Raw genomic sequence first — 14,179 nt, 5'->3', positions numbered from 1 at the left:
AGGGAGGCTGGGCTATAGGCCCGTGGGCCGGAGAGGAGCGGGCTGAAACCGAGGAAGCTGTGGCTTAGCACTGAACGGAGCCGTCTGAAGTGCAGCTGTCAGAACCCCAGTGTCTTCTCAGAAGTTTTGGGGAGATGAACTGGGTCGGGGGCTCCCAGTGAGTCGTGCTGCTGGAGCTTGAGACTGTAGCCTTGCGTCCCTGGACGTGCATTCCCGTCATGGCGCCTCTTTCCTAGGCCTCGGAGGGGAGGGCACAGCCTTGCCTGGGGGCAACTTGCTAGGAGAGGTCTTTTAATCTTCCCCAAGCCGGGGACCCTAGCACCATGTCTCTGCTCTTAAACCGAAAGCAGCTCAGCTTTTCCCCCACTGTCTTTCCAAAAGCTTCACATGTGGGGCCCGCCGTGGGTGAGGTTCTCTGCTCTCCCTCCCCCGCCTCCCGGGTCCTCCTCCTCTAGTGAGACCTCTGAGCAGCTGAGCCCTCTTCTCGGCCCTGCTTCTCCCTTTTCCATGGGATTTCTTTGCGTCAATATATCATCTTTGCACAAATTTGTAAGGCGTTATGGAAGAGGCCATTCCCTGCTGCCCTTAAATCCATTGGTGGGGGCTCGTATCCACCATAAATCCAATTTAGTTTGTTTTTGCAAGGGAGGGAAAGTGAAGCGTTTTTTGCTTTAACTTACAAGAGAATTTACAATTTGTTTTGTATTTAGAATTAATCACATAAAGGAGGATGAGTTGACAGTTTAGCTTTATGTAACCTGTTCATTGCTGTTGACCTTCAAGTCCACTAGGATAGAAATCATGTGGGCCTGTAATTTCGTTTGATCAAATTCCCCTGACGAAAAGAATTGTTTTGATTGAAACATTAAGCCATTAAATACAATTTTTGTCACAAGTAGACCCAGGACAGTGATGATATGGTTAGAATATAACACATTTAAATTCTTAGGAATTTTATAAGAGGAAAGACAGCTTTTGTGTTCAAGTATTGTAACGATGTCTGATAATTTTAGCAATAGCATTTATCCTGTTGAAGATATGTTAGCATCGTATTTTAGAAGTTTATCTGATTTATTCCTAGCTAATGTTCTAGCATCATGCTTCCACTTTGGAGAAAAGTGAAAACTCACTTACAAACGTCACACAATTTAGTTGATACATGATTATAATTTGATGTTTTTGAATTCTTTAAAATGTGAATATTAAATGAGATACAAAATCATCTTACAAATGCTTAAGCAGTATTAAAATATAGGTGCTATTATTATTCTGTCATATATCTTCTGGTTATTCAGGGAGTAGTATTTTGGTTGCTAGTGGGAGGATGCAAAAGCAATGTACTGCAGGAAACGTGTAGTCTAGGATTGTGTTTCTCAAAATGAGATAGTGCTGCACCTGGAGATATTAGGTCCCAGGGGGTTAAGAAACCACAGAAGAAACGTGACACATCTCCCTGGAGCATCAGTTTTATTCACAGATCGGAGGAAAATATATTTTTTAATTTAAGTAAACATGGATATGTTATAGAGTAAAAGGCAAAACTTGTGTGAAGTTGTAAGAGAAAATATGGAATTTTAAATAAATTTTCTTGGGGAGGTTGGGCTCGTTAGGGTCAAACTCCAGATTGGTAATGAAAAAATGAGTGTCTCCACTTTGTACTATCCCAGCAAACAAAGGTAGACAAGATTAGTTGATCATGGCGCTCTGACCATGAGGCCGTAAGGGCCTCAGAATCTGAGACAGTGCTTAGTAATCACTAGCAGTTGATTGGAGCTGCTATAGAGTAGAAGTTTTAATCCTTGTCTCAGACCATCCTTGAGTACTTGTTTATTTCCCTCTGTTGTAGGATTAGTTTTTGTTTGAAAATTTTGAGAACTGTTAGGAACTTAAAATACAGACGAGTAACTAGAGAACATTTACAAAGCTCTCTCAGAGCTGCTCCATCAGAGAATTCGGCATTAATTAATTCAACAAATACGTTTTTACTTGCCTCCCTGTTTAGGGCATTGTCAAGCTGTATAGTGGGATTCAAAAGAGAAAAAGATAAAACTTTGGACCACAAAAAGAATTTATGGTAGAATGGTGAGATTTGAATTAGGTGAATGATTTTAAGACTAGATAGTTAAATGGTACTTAATATATAACAAGTGCTGTTGTAAGAACTTTTTGTATATTAGCTCATTTACTCTTAAGAAGAACCCTATGAGGTATGTACAAATGTTATCCTCATTTTACTGATAGGGAAACTGAGGCACTGTTAATGTTAAGTGGCTTGCCCAAGGTCACCCAGCTAATCAATGACAGTTATTTGAGAACCATATGCTTAATGGCTATGCTATGCTATGCAATGTAGAAATACGAGTGTTGTGAAAGTGGCACATGTAAAGGGCTATGGATATTTAGAGAACAGAGAAATTACCTTAAACCTTGAAGGATAACAGTGTTGCACAGAACAAGCGCCACAGAGAAACAATGAAACACAGGTTCTTAAAAGCTGAAAAGGAAGTGAGATAAATAATTATCAAATTGGAGACCTAGTTTTTACCAAGGCTTCTTAGAAGAGATGGGTTGGGAGGGCAGTATTAAAGAACCTGAAAGGATTATTTGGCAGACAGTAGATAGGTCTGCATTAAGACAGGAAAACACTTGCAAAGAGGCTTTCTACCTTTTTTCCAAGGAAATGAATGAAGCAGGCTATAGCAAGTTTATATTTTGGTTGTAGCAACCTGATTGTATACACTAAATCAAACCAGGGTATTCTTGTTGTGTATTATAGGGACCTGATATACAGTTTAATTGCAGAATCATTTGATAGGAGCGTCTTTACAATTGCAAAGGTCTTTGCAAGTTTTCTTGGCATAAAAGTAACTTGGCATTTAATTTTTTGCTGCTCTTCTGTTTGGGGAGTCTACCAGTCATATGTAAGATTTTTTTTTGTGAGGGAAGGGACTGGTGGCTAGGGAAGAAATAAGCTTTCCTTATTTTGCTTTTTAAATTACTTGGTTTGGCTTTAGTGTTATGCTTTGTGGACGTCTTTGAAGATATAACATTTCATTTCAAACAAAGTCTCATTTAGGGTAAAGAGATTTGGTCTAAGCTGAAACTAATTGACATATCTATGATAGCAGTTCCCAGTCTACTGTCCCTGAAACTTGCTAATCAGCCATAATGTCAGATTTTTCAATTTAATGGTTTCTTTCTTTTTTTCCTAAAATTATATTCTTTTTTTTGACTTAAAATGCCCCTCCCATTTTAAGTCCTTTCTTTTTTTCTCCCCCTGCTTTTTCTTCCCAAATCCCCCCAGTACATATTTTAGTTGTGGCATGTGGGACGCCACCTCAGTGTGACCTGATGAGTGGTGCCATGTCCACGCCCGGGATCTGAACCAGTGAAACGCTGGGCCACCTAAGCAGAGGGCGCGAACTTAACCACTCGGCCACAGGGCTGGTCCCAAGTCCTTTCTTGACAAAATTAAAAATATGAATCATTTGTCAGTCTTACCAATTAAATAATTTTTTTTTTTTTAGTTGTCTGGGAATCATTGACCTAGAACTCTAATCTTTGTTTTGTACTTTTACGTCAGCACTGAGACCCTGTGTTTTCCTAGTCACATTGAGGTGTAAATTTGAAAGAGGACAGGTATAAGCACTGATCTTTTTAATTTGGAAAAGATTCTCTTTTATTTTCAGTATTTGGTGATTGATGACTTGTTTCACCAAATTCATAGCCACCTCAGACATGAAGGTGGTAGGAAGAGAAGAGAGAAAGGAGAAGATAAAGATGTGACCAGTCTTTGGGCCTCGATATGCTATTCAGAATGGGATCAACTATAGATCTGAAATACAGCACTATACATGCAGTGTAAGAAGACTTTTTGTTTTAATTAGAGGAGGTTTATTTTTATAACTTAGATTGAAGAATGCAACCCGTGTCATAAGAAAGACACAGATAAAATCCTGTTTGAATTTAGGTGAAGGAGAGGTTTGCATTTGTAAATGTAGGCCTAGAATATTCACCTGTGCAAAGTATTTAGTGAGTGCTATGTACCAGGCACTGTGCCAGGTCAGAGTATAAAGTAACTGAAATTTAGTCTCTTTCTGAGAGATTTGTAGCTTATTGGGGAGGGGGGAATATGACATTCCATAAAGTTTGAAAATATTGAAAGATCAGGGGCCAAAATATATGATTTAAAAAAAACAGTGTGAACAATAGTAGAACATAGGAAAGTTTTAGCTGAGAGTTTGGCAAATCAGAAACAAGGCTAAAGGAAAGTTTGATGGAGAAAAAGAATAAAATAAATGTTATGTAAATAGTTGGAGACAAGATTACTTATTTAAATACTTAAAAATGTATATATGTGTCTGCGTGATGGTGAGGTTGAAAACCAGACTGAGAAGTTGAAATTTGATCTGTTGGATATTGAGGAGTCATTCAAATTCAGAAGTACCACAGTGAAAGTGGTATTCTATGACTGTTTGTTTGTGGTGGTAGTGGTGTGTCGTTTGGAATATAGTGGTGAAAGACTCCAAGACAGTGATACCAGTTAGGATTCTTCTGGGGAAAAATAATCAATACTATTTTTCCGTTTTCTTGTATGACTATATATTTTCCAGATCAAATCAAAACCAGTCCTAGGGCTGGCGCGGTGGCCGAGTGGTTAAGTTCGTGCGCACTGCTTCGGCGGCCCGGGGTTTCGCCAGTTCGAATCCTGGGCGCCCACATAGCACTGCTCATCAGACTATGCTGAGGTGGTGTCCCACATGCCACAGCTGGAAGGACCCACAACTAAAAATACACAACGATGTACTGGGGGTCTTTGGGAGAAAAAGGAAAAATAAAATCTTTAAAAACAAAACAACCCCCAAAAAAGCAAGCAAAAAAAACCAGTCCTATGTGAATTTGGGTTAATTATTAAACCTCTCTGTATAGGAGCAGATCAGGTTGTGAGGGACCTTCATAATGGAAAAAAGAATACAAAATTGTGACTACAAAATTAGGTATAGGGCTTGGAAGGGGAATATGCAGATGAAGGGCTCTGAACTTAAGTTTAATTAGCTTTACAATAAATTCTCTTTACTGTGAATTAGCCTCTGTCCCTGCATCTCTTTCTTCATCTGTTAAATGGGGATAACACTTAAATGTACGGTGAACATCATCCCAGTTTGCCTAGGACAGTCATGGTTTATGCCTGTGATCCTAGTGGCACGCCCAGTTTAGCATTTGTTTTCGGAGTTTTTGTTTTTTAATTAAATATAAGCTACCATTAATGGTTCCGTTAAAATGAACCCAGATAGAATCAGTGAACATCCTTTTTTTTTTTTTAACCTCTGCCGTGGTCTGTATTAGTGCATGAGCAACGTGTGCGGTGAAGAACGTTCTCACTTTAACATGTGGTTAAATCTGAAGACATCCAATGATAACCCAGGCCTGACACTTTCCAGATAGAAAGTAACTAACAGCTTCTTTTAAAGATAGCATGAAGGGCGCTTGCTGATAAAGTGCTGAGACATGAGTGGCTGGGTACAACTAACTTGCTGGATGGGATGGGAGAAGTATTTAATGCTGCTGTCTCTGCTATCCACTTGTACCAGCTAGTTGTAACATTGCATTCTAAGGTCTGAGAGATTTGTATAGCCGCCATGCCTGGGAGTGGGGTCAATAGGAAACATGGAAAATTTTAGATTAGGTGTAAGTGAAATATTTGCTAGGAATAGAGGCTAATCAGTCCTGTCAGAGTGCCTACAAAGAGTAGTAGGAAGGTTGTTGTTACAGTGGTTTTGTCAACAACCGTTTCCTTTTTCATAGTGTTTAGTAATGCTTTTGTAACCTTTTGGCAGCAGGGAGCTCAAATAAAGGAAAATTAATGCTTAATGATAAATACTGATGTTTTGTTTTTCATTTGAGTTGGTGAATCTATAACTAGTACACAAAATGTTTGCCAGCATTTAGCATCTCTCATGGTCACATGACAATCTGAATGCACAAATCTGCTGAAAAAGCATCAGGAGTTACTTTCAGATTTGGTAGTTATTTTAAGGAGATTATATCTGCAGACAATAGTTTGACACATGTAACTGCAGAACATTAAAGATAAAATTATTTCTGCAATGATATTATAAATAGAAATTTGATGGATCATAGCATCTTGGGTAAAACAGGACTCTTACTAAATTATGTAACCTGTGTAGCCAAGATACACTTGGAATTGGTTGTAGTTCATGTATATTTCACAGTTGTAGTCAAAGAGGCTTGATATTTTACTGAACAAAGCTACAGTTGTCAAAATTTTCAATTTTTTATATGCACAGTTAATGTAACTGAATTACAGTGTTTTTGAGACAATACTGATGTTGAATCCAAAAAAGAATACTTTGGCGTGTTGTTATAAGCTTGCTTTGTTTGTTGCCTTTTATTAATTGGATTTCATAAACATTTGACTCTTTGAAGAGTTACTTGATAAATCAATCTATGTATCCTGCATTGTTAGTGAACATTTTTGCAAGCAAGTCCTCTAAATTTTGATGACATTTTATTCAAAAACAGTTGAAAATATTTATTCAAAATATCCCATAAATGGAGTGAAAAACTTCAACTTTAGAAGCTTTTAGTGAATTATAATTGTTGAAATAAAGTTTTTAAGATTTAATTGTGAATAACCTGAAATACACATCTGTGTTGGGCTATCATTCACAATCTAAGATCTCTTCCATTGTATGACCCAGGAGATGGCTGTTCATGTTTATCATTACAGCCTGTAACTATGAAACAATATTTTCCATGTGAAAGTACTATAAGAATTCAATCTCTAAGAACTTATTTTAATTAGGCTCTGTATTCTGAATATTAGGTGGATTTCTGCCTTATCGATTGACACTTTTTTTCTCAATACCATACCTTTTGTAATTCATATTACTCTAAAAACTTTTTCTTGTATTGCAAGAGAAGAATTTATATGAAAGCCATAGCATTCTAATGTATATCATTACTATTCCTGACACATCAGGTGGACCTGCTTTAGTTTTGTGGAAAACCAACCTAAGTACTTTTTCTAGGCTAGTTACTGTCCTGAATCTTAATAAGTCTGCTAGCTAACAATGTTAACATTATGATGTCTTAGATTAATATTAATTTCACTGTGACACAAGCCATAAAATAATTTTTTCAATTGTTAGTTATTGCTTTATTAATTTTATTTACATTTTTCACTTTGAATCACACTTAAGATGTTATTACAAGATTGTAACAATCTGGAAACAGTTTCTTTTGCATGGCACCTTGCCACTAAAAAGATAAACTAAGCAGCAAAATAAAAAGCAAAACAAAATAAACAAAAAAGAAAATTCAAGACTAGCTGACAGTTAAGATATGTGACACCCATAGTATTTAATCCCTAATGTAGTTTCAACATCTCCTGCGTACTCCATGTAAAATGTACGTTCGTGTTGTTCTTGATGTTTCTTTGACCACATTACTGCCTGTCTTTTTGTTTTAAAGAAAGTATTTCTTTAGCGTTTTCCTTTAAATCTTTGCTTACTAGAAAGAATGGCAAGGGGCAGAATGCCCTGTTATATTTTTGTAGTCAGTATAGTTTTATTTCTTCCTTTCTCTCTCTCTTCTTTCCTTCTCCCCTTCCCTCCCTTCTCTTCTCTTCTTTCCCTTTCTTAACCTCTTTACACTTCTCTATTTTACTTTATTCTTTCTATCTTAATGAAGAATAAGGTAGTGTAATCTATATCCCTGCTTCCCACAATTGATAACTTGTGGAGTGTTCTATGAAGAAGTTATGGCCTTTTGATTTTATTTTCAGTATGTAGCTATAATGGCAACTAATATTGTTCACTTAAACTTTTACTGAAAGAGATGGTTGCAATATATTTCTTTAAAAATCCATTTTCTAGAATAACATAGTAATTACTGTTAAAGAGATGAGCTTCATTCCCACCTCCCCACCCCTAAATCTCTGGTAATTTAAATTTCAGGACAAAAATTAGAGAAACTCTTAAAATTGTTTTTTATAAAGTGCATATACATTTCATGAAGAAACTGATGTTTGAATGGGGTCTTGAAGGTATTGAAAGTTTTGAGTACAAAATATGGTGGGAGGAGTCTCCATATATGGAGAAGAAAAACTATATTTTCATTTGGTCGGGTGTTGGAATACATGAAACACAGGAATGGAAAACAAAGTTGAAACCTAAGTTGGGGCAGGCAATGGAAGTCACGTCCCTAAGTGATAATCAGAGCTGTGTTTTATTGCTATTACCAATGTAGTAAGAAATATAGGAGAACATTTGCATAAAATCAAGGAGACTCTTTAAAGTATAATTATGGTAGCTAGCTACATACTTAATATTGCAGTAGTCAAAGTAGCAAATGACTTCTGAGGATTCACATTTTATATATGGCAAGCTATTTTAATTATCTGCACGTTCTTCTTTTTCTCAGATATAAAATTCCATCTAGTTTACCCCATTATTTGGGGATATATTCATTTGTTCTCCCGTCTTTTCTATCTTATTTTTTTCTACCTTTATTGAGGTATAATTGACAAATAAAATTGTAAGATATTTAAAGTATACCATGTGATGGTTTGATATATGCATACATTGTGAAAGTTAATTAACACATCCATCACCTCAGATATTTCTCTTTTTTGGTGAGAACATTTAAGTTCTACTCTCTTAACAGATTTCAATTATACAATACAATGTTATTTTGTATTAACAAATGGTATGGTTACCATGTTATCCTCAGAACTTATTCATCTTATAACTTAAAGTTTGTATGCTTTTACCAACCTCTCCCTATTTACCTGACCCCCCAGCAACCACTTGTCTGTTCTCTGTTTCTATGATTTTAACTTTTTTTTAGATTCCACATATAAGTGGTACCATGTCCTATTTGTCTCTGTCTGACTTAATTATCTAATGCCTTCCAGGTTCATCCATGTTATCACAAATGACAGGATTTCTTTCTTTTTTTTGTGAGGAAGATTGGCCCAGAGCTAACATCTGTTGCCAATCTCTCTCTTTTTGCTTGAGAAGATTGTTGCTGAGTTAATATCTGTGCCAGTCTTCTTCTACTTTATGTGGGATGCAGCCACAGCATGGCTTGACACGTGGTGCTAGGTCTGTGCCTGGGATCTGAACCTGCGAACCCCGGGCTGCCAAAGTACAGCGTGCGAACTTGACCACTATGCTGCTGGGCTGGCCCAGGATTTTTTTCTTTTAAAAGGGTGAATGATATTCCATGATGTATATATATACCAAATATTCTTGATCCATTCATCCATTGATGTACTCTTAATCTGCTTCATACCTTGGTTGTTGTGAATAAGGCTCCTATGAACATGGGAGTACAGATATCTGTTTGAGATGTTGATTTCTCTTTGGATATATACTCAGAAGTGGTACTGCTCGATCAAATGGTAGTTCTTTTAATTTCTTGAAGAACCTCCATGCTGTTTTCCATAATGGCTGCACCAATTTATATTCCCACCAATAGTGCACAAGGGTTCCCTTTTCTCCACATCCTAATATTTGTTCTCTCTTTTCTTTTTGATGCAAGTCATCCTAAAGGACATGAGGTGATAAATCATTGTGGTTTTGATTTGCATTTCCCTGAGCATTAGTGATATTGAGAACCTTTTCCTGTACCTGTTGATCATTTGCATGTCTCTTTTGAAAAATGCCTATTTACGTCCTTTGCCCATTTTTTAACTAGGTTATTTGTTTTTTGCTGTTGAGTAGTATGAGTTCCTCATATTGTGGATATTAAACTCTTATCAGATATAAGATTTGCAAATATTTTCTCCAATTCCATAGGTTCCATTTTCATTTTGTTGATGGTTTCCTTTGCTGTGCAGAAGCTTTGTAGTTTGATGTAGTCCCACTTTTTAATTTTTGCTTTTGGTGTCAAATCCAAAAAATCATTGCCGAAACCAATTTCAAGGAGCTTACCCCCTGTGTTTGCTTCTAGGAATTTTATGGTTTCAGGTCTTATATTCAAGTCTTTAATCCATTTAGAGTTGATTTTTGTGTACAGTGTAAGATAACGGTTACAGTTTCATTCTTTTGCATGTGACTGTCTAGTTTTCCCAACACTATTTATTGAAGAAACTGACCTTTCCCCACTGTGTATTCTTGGTTCCTTTGTGATAAATTGAATGACCATATATTTCTGGCTTATTTCTGGATATTCTATTCCATTGGTCTGTCTGGCTGTTTCTATGCCAATACCATACTGTTTGATTACTGTCACTTTGTAATATAGTTTGAAATCAGGAAGTATGATGCCTCCAGCTTTCTTTCTCAATTATGCCTTGGCTATTTGGGATCTTTTGTGGTTCCATACAAATAATAGGGTTGTCTGTTTTATTTTTGTGAAAAATGCCACTAGAATTTTGATAGGGATTGCATTGAATCTGATATGTCATTTGATTTCTGGGCTTTCAATTCTGTTACATTGATCTGTAGGTCTGTTTTTTTACCAGTACCATCCTGTTTTGATTACTATAGCTTTGTAGTATATTTTGAAATCAGGGATTGTGATGCCTCCAGCTTTATTCTTTTTTCTCAGGATTGCTTTAGCTGTTTGGGGTCTTTTGTTGCCCCATATGAATTTTAGGATTCTTTGTTCTATTTCTGTGAGGAATGTCATTGGGATTCTGATTGGGATTGTATTGAATCTGCAGATTGCTTTAGGGAGTATGGACATTTTAACTGTATTTATTCTTCCAATCCATGTGCACGGAATATCTTTCCATTTCTTTATGTCTTTATCAATTTCTTTCAATAAAGCCTTAATAGTTTTCATTGTATAGGTCTTTCACCTTCTTGGTTAAATTTATTCCTAGAAATTTTATTCTTTTTGTTGTGATTGCAAATAGTATTGTATTCTTGAGTTCTCTTTCTCTTAGTTTGTAATTAGAGTATAGAAATGCAAATGATTTTTGCAAGTTCATTTTGTACCCTGCCATTTTTCTGTTATTGTTGATTATTTCTAATAGCTTTCCAATGGATTCTTTAGGGTTTTCTATATATAAAATCATGTCATTTGCAAACAGTGAGCATTTCACTTCTTCATTGCCTATTTGGATACCCTTTACTTCTTTTTCTTGCCTAATTGCTCTGGCTATACCTCCAGTACTATTTTGAATACGAGTGGTGAGGGTGCACACCCTTGTCCTGTTTCTGTTCTCAGAGGGATGGCTTTTAGTTTTTCCCCGTTGAGTATGATGTTGGCTTGGGTTTGTCATATATGGCCTGTATTATGTTGAGATACTTTCCTTCTATACCCATTTTATTGAGAGTTTTCATCATAAATGGATGTTAGATCTTGTGAAATGCTTTCTCCGCATCTGAGATGATCACGTTTTTTATTCCTCATTTTGTTAATTTGGTGTATCACATTGATGGATTTGTGGATGTTGAACCATCCCTGTGTCCATGGTATAAATCCCACTTGATCATTGCTGTATGGTGATAGATTAAGATTTTGCTGTATTCGGTTTGCCAGTGTTTTGTTGAGGAGTTTTGTTCATCAGCAAAATTGGCCCGTAATTTTCTTTATTTGTGTTATCCTTGTCTGGCTTTGGTATCATCTTGATGTTGGCCTTGTAGAATGACTTACGAAGTATGCAGTCTTTTTCAATTTTTTGAAATAGTTTGAGAAGGATAGGTATTAAATCTTTGAATGTTTGGTGGAATTCTTAAGAGAAGCCATCTGGTCCTGGACTTTTATTTTTTGGGAGGTTTTTGATTACTGTTTCAATCTCTTTACTTGTGATTGGTCTTTTTAATTCTCTATTTCTTCTTGATTCAGCTTTGGCAGATTGTATGAGTCTAAGAATTTATCCATTTCTTCTGGATTTTGCAATTTGTTGGCATATAGTTTTCATAGTATTCTCTTATGATCCTTTGTATTTCTGTGGTATCGGTTAATTTCTCCTCTTTCATTTCTAATTTTATTTGAGCCTCCTCTCTTTTTTCCTTAGTGAGTCTGGCTAAGGGTTTGTCAATTTTATCTTCTCAAGGAACCAGCACTTGGTCGTTGATCCTTTCTACCATTTTTTGGCTTCAATTTCATTTATTTTTGCTTTAATTTTTATTATTTCCCTCCTTCTGCTAACTTTGGGTTTTGTTTGTTCTTCTTTTTCTATTTCTGTTACGTGCAGTTTAAAAGTGCTTACTTGAGATTTTTCTTGTTTTTTAAGGTGAGCCTGTGTTGCTATGATTTTCCCTCCTAGGACCACTTTTGCTGCATCCCATGAGTTGGTGTGGTATAATGTATTTTCATTTTCATTTGTCTCCAGATATCTTTTGATTTCTCCTGTAATTTCTTCAATGACCCATTGGTTGTGCAGTACTATGTTGTTTAGTCTCCACATATCTGTCACTTTCGTAGCTTTTTTCTTGTAGTTGGTTTCTAGTTTCATAGCATTATGGTCACAAAAGATGCTTGATATGATTTCAGTCTTCTTAAATTTATTAAGGCTTGCCTTCTTTCCCAACATATGGTCTATCTTTGAGAATGTTCCATGTGCACTTGAGAAGAATGTGTATTCTGCTGTTTTTATATATGTTCTATTAAGTCCATCTGGTCTAGTTTTTCATTTAATTCCATTATTTCCGTGTTGACTTTCTGTCTAGATGATCTATCCATTGATCTAAGTGGGGTTTAGGTCCCCTACTATTATTATGTAGTAGTTCACTTCTCCTTTTAGGTTTGTTAATAGTTACTTTATGTACTTTGGTGCTCCTATGTTGGTTGCATCCAAATATGTATTTCTTATTGTAAATTACAATATCACAATGATCAATCTGTTGTTCAAAGTGGGGTTTTGAAGTCCCCTGCTATTATTTATTGCTGCCTATTTCTCCTTTTAGTTCTGTTTATATTTGCTTTATATATTTAGGTGCTCCAATGTTGGGTGCATAAATATTTACAGTTCTTGTATCCTTTTGATGAATTGACTCCTTTATCATTTGTAATGGCCTTTGCTGTCTCTTGTTACAGTCTTTGTCTTCAAGTCTATTTTGTCTGAGAATTATGCTACCCTAGCTTTTGGTTTCCCTTTGCATGTAATATCTTTTTCCATCCCTTCACTTTCAGTCTGTTTGTGTCCATAATGCTGAGATGAGTCTCTTGTAGGCAACATATATTTGGGTCATGTTTTTTAATCCATTCAACCAAAAAACATTTACATATAAAGTAATTATTTACATGGATGGACTTACCATGGCTGTTTTGTTGTTTTCTGGTTGTTTTGTAATTCTTCTATTCCTTTCTTCCTCTCTTGTTCTCTTCCTGTGTGATTTGATGATTTTCTCTATGGTATACTTTGATAACTTTCTCTTTATCTTGTATATCTCCTCTAGCCTTTTACTTTGTGGTTACCATGAGGCTTACTTAAAACATACTTGCCTGCTCACTCCATGTTGAACCCTGAGGGGATAGCTCTGGTGAGTGCTGCATTCCTGTTAAGAATGCTTATTTATTTGCCATAGTCTTGTGGGTCTTGTGGACACAAGCCCATTGGCTTTCAGAGCTAGGTGTTTTGGGAGTCTGTCTGTTTGGTGAGAGTCTTAAAATTTGGAGCACTAGATGTGGAGGTCAAACCCTTTGCTCCTCAGGGAGAAGGTGGAGTTGGGGATTCCCTTCTGACTGTATGGCATTGTGGCAGGGGTGGGGTTTATGATGAGAGTGTGTCTCAGCCTTTCCTACCTGTTTCAACCTGGGTATTTTTGCATTTGTCCCATGTGTACGAGTCGCTAGTCTAGTTTCTGGATCTCTTTCAGAGGGAATGCTCCAAGTGTAGCTGTACATTTGGTGTGTCTGTGGGAAGAGGGGAGCTCAAGATCCTCCTATATCATCATCTTGGTCAACCCTTGGGGGAGAAAAAAACAACTTTACAGTTTTATTTTAAGTTAGCCTAAGCAAAACTGTTAGAAGCAACTATTAGGAATATATATATATATATATATATATATATATATATATATATATATATTTTTTTTTTTCCACTGACATAGCCAAGTAAAAAGTCACTTGGATTGTCAACTAGTTTAATTTTAATCTACATCTCTTTAGTGGACATTTGTACTCACTGGCAGCCAAGCATCTGAGCCCCTTATCTATGCGTGGGGGTATTTCCTACCTTATGAGTTTTGGTGATAGG

General features: G+C 36.3%; 1 pseudogene; it reads left to right on the top strand.

The window, feature by feature from the left end:
• The first annotated feature begins 323 nt into the window (after positions 1–323).
• Positions 324–14,179, top strand: part of LOC123276148 (regulator of DNA class I crossover intermediates 1-like) — a 60,892-nt pseudogene continuing 47,036 nt past the window's right edge.

The sequence above is a fragment of the Equus asinus genome, chromosome 3, assembly GCF_041296235.1.
Source record: "Equus asinus isolate D_3611 breed Donkey chromosome 3, EquAss-T2T_v2, whole genome shotgun sequence".
Classification (NCBI taxonomy): Eukaryota; Metazoa; Chordata; class Mammalia; order Perissodactyla; family Equidae; genus Equus; species Equus asinus.
The sequence above is the reverse complement of the archived record's forward strand: the minus strand, read 5'-3'. Positions and strand labels throughout refer to the sequence as shown.